The sequence below is a fragment of the Carassius auratus genome, chromosome 16 (assembly GCF_003368295.1).
Source record: "Carassius auratus strain Wakin chromosome 16, ASM336829v1, whole genome shotgun sequence".
Classification (NCBI taxonomy): domain Eukaryota; kingdom Metazoa; phylum Chordata; class Actinopteri; order Cypriniformes; family Cyprinidae; genus Carassius; species Carassius auratus.
The window spans coordinates 19,680,981-19,684,856 of record NC_039258.1 but is presented as its reverse complement, the minus strand read 5'-3'; positions in this window follow the sequence as shown (position 1 = coordinate 19,684,856).

The window sequence follows — 3,876 nt, the reverse complement described above, 5'->3', positions numbered from 1 at the left end:
CACACCTCACTTTTCACTTTCATCGTAGCTGCATAGCGGAACCTCTCCTGTTGTTAAGCTACCTGTACAGACTCACTACAAACCTTGCTACTTACCTTTCATTGATTCCTCTCCTAGATATCCCCATCCTGTTTATCCTGTCGGAACCAGATGCATCAGTTTGCCATATCTCTCCTGTACTCTACTCAAAACACCTCCAATAAAACTAACTTGCTTTTACCTTCTGTCCCAGTGTCCGTGTGTTACATCATGTAAATTCATATAATGGCATTTTTAATTGTGAATCATTGATATAGCATTTGTGAATCTTAATTAATATTATGTTCAAAACAGATTACTACATTATTCATTAAAATGTATAGTTAATGTACATCAATCACTATACCATGAATTAACATAAGTATTTTTTTACTACCACAAATAAATGCAAGTTGTAAGTTGTTCATACTACGCTTGTACTAATGTTAAATACTACATTATACTATATTAGTTAACATGAAAAAAAAAAAAAAAATATATATATATATATATATATTAAAGCTTAGTAAAAAATATTTTTAATACATTATTTATTAATATATTTTATTAAAAGTTTTGTTTAAAGATTAGTTTATGTACTGTGAAATAACATGAACATAATTATTTTAATGATAGGATTAGTTAACATTAAAGGGTTAGTTCATTGAAAAATCATAATTATGTTATTAATAACTCACCCTCATGTCGTTACAAACCCATGAGACCTCCATTTATCTTTGGAACACTGTTTCAGATATTTTAGATTTAGTCTGAGAGCTCTCAGTCCCTCCATTGAAACTGTGTGTACGGTATACTGTCCATGTCCAGAAAGGTAAGAAAAACATCATCAAAGTAGTCCATGTGACATCAGAGGGTCAGTTAGAATTTTTTGAAGCACTGAAAATACATTTTGGTCCAAAAATAGCAAAAAACTATGACTATTCTTTTTTTTTTTTTTGCATATGCCTATGTAACGTTAGGTTCACAAGCTCTGTCTGTTATTTGTAATTTTTCAGAGCACATGTTTATGGATCAGTGTGTTCACACTGCACATGGGAAAAGATGTGAACAGAAATGGTTAGAAATAGTAAGGTGCGAAAGGAATGAATATCTAGCGCATGAGCATAGAGAGAGTTGTGAGTGCACAAGACACAGTTTGAGCAAAAGGACACATGACAAGTGCAGGCACTCTCTCCAAGCGAGAGCTGCATGTATCTGAGCACGTGCATCTGGTTTTGTGACAAAGCAAAGGAAATCTACATGCGAGCAGAGAGATTCACGCTCGCGCATTATTTTAATGTTACTATAACGTGCTCTCGCTGCTGCTTCTGTATAGAAGCAGATTAGTCTCAAATATAATTCACGCAATAAACATGATTCACACATGCATAGACAATTTCACATGCATGAAACCTAATTCACGTACACACAAAAAAAAATATTGTGCGTGAAATAAAATATATATTCATAAAAAGCAATTCACGAGCACAAAATAAATGTTATGTTTCAATTCAATTTCAATTTGTCACAATTAATAATTGTGAGTTAGTATTTCCCTTTCTAGTAAAATGAAAATAAGTGGTTTAGTGAAAAAAGACAGCAATAAGAGAGAGGAAGAGACCAACAAGTGTTAGTTAAGATGTTTAAAATGGTTAAATCACGTCAGCATTGCCCAAAACACATTATTCTACCACTGGATGGTAATGCTAATGGCTAACCTTTGAGGCTAGTGGCTTTAGCATAGACTTCAATGTAAATGCAACGGTTTCATTAGCTTAGCAACACTACGGAGTTTGTTTACACTAGTGTCGATGCGCTGCGCGTGCACAGTTCAGAGTTGCTCCGGAAGTACGTCAAGGCTTCTGGGTCATGGTCGTCACTATGGCAACCAAAACACACTCTAGTGGATTAACGTTAGCACATGAATCGTTGCATTGTTGCAAATACAGTTAAGCATGTTACATGAAATGTCGGCTCATTTCAACACTTTACAAATAACAACACCGCCTTCAGTTGGTTTTGCAATGTGGCACTTAAACTCTCATTTTGTATAGAGTTAAATTTATCTTAATTCAGATATAGCAGCTTTTGCTGTAGTTAAGGGAACACAGTGATAGCGACCTCTGCAGATCTGAGTCTCCGTGCCAGTTTCTCTGGACACAAACACAAAAGGTTTCCTTCGCTGTTGGTACAAAGTTAAAATTTACTTGATCAAGCTTTTAGAAAACTCCCATTCAAATAACTCTCGGGCACACGCAGTGTTCCGCGAGATTGCATTCACTTTGTGGACTGATACAAATGGGCAAACATTTTTCTCTAATGTTTAACATTAACTTAGGGGAGTCAAATATCAAATTTGATTTGGCAGTGGAACACGCACTGGCAATCAAACTATGAATACTGAATACGGAGGCTTTGATAAATAGATTGAGGAACATGCTCAAAACTATTCTTTATTCACCGATTTATATCCCTTTTGAAGCGAACGGTGACTGAGATAGCGTTTGAGAGACACTGGAACACGCAGTGAAATCAAATCAGCTATAAACAAAGCATTACAAAAACTAGAAAAAAAGTTTGTTGAGACAAACATTAAGTTGGCTTGAGAAAGCCTGACCAGAAAGTTTGAAGAAGTTTGAAGAAGTTTAAAGAAGTTAGAAGTGTATAGTTTAAAGTTAGATTGATAGATTAGTTGAAAGAAAGAAAGATATATTAGTTAGAAAGAATGACAGATGGATTAGTTAGAAATAATGATATAGATTAGCTCAAATGAAAGAATGATAGATAGATTAGCTTGGCAGAAAGAATGCATGCGACTAACATGTTTCTAGCATGATTAGCAAGTTACTAGCATGTTAGCATGACTAGCATGTCGCTACCATGTTTTTAGCATGACTAGCATGTTTCTAGCATGATTAGCATGCGACTAGCATGTTGTTATCATGTTTTTAGCTTTATTAGCATTTGACTAGCACGTTGCTAACATGTTTCTAGCATGATTAGCATGTTGTTAGCATGTTTCTAGCATGATTAACATGCGACTAGCATGCTGCTAACATGTTTCTAGCATGATTAGCATGCGACTAGGATGTTTCTAGCATGATTAGCATGTTGCTAGCATGACGAGCATGCGACTAGCATGTTGTTAGCATGTTTCTAGCATGATTAGCATGTGACTAGCATGTTGCTAGCATGGTTTTAGTATGATTAGCATGTTGTTAGCATGATTTTAGCATGATTTGCTTTTTATAGATAGATAGATAGATAGATAGATAGATAGATAGATAGAAATAGAAATAGATAGATAAATAGATAGATAGTTAGAAATAGTCTGATAGATAGATAGATAGACAGCTAGATAGATAGATAGATAGATAGATAGATAGATAGAAATAGTCTGATAGATAGATAGATATAAATAGTCTGATAGATAGATAGATAGATAGATAGATAGATAGATAGAAATAGTCTGATAGATAGATAGATGGAAATAGTCTGATAGATAGATAGATAGATAGATAGATAGATAGATAGATAGATAGATAGATAGATGAGTTTGAATGAGTTTAAATTGATTAGCATCAAAGCTTGATTGAGTCTAATGGGATTTGGAGCTTGGAATAGATAGATGAGTTTGAATGAGTTTAAATTGATTAGCATCAAAGCTTGATTGAGTCTAATGGGATTTGGAGCTTGGATCATCTGAACATCATTTCAATGAAAGTCTATGGGCATTTTTATGATTTTTAATATTAATTTTTAGGAAAACCGTAACTCAAACCAGTCTGAAAAGATATAGCACACTGAGTCAGAACAGTATAAAGGTCTGACCCGAGTTTGGAGTAGCTTGGAGTAGCT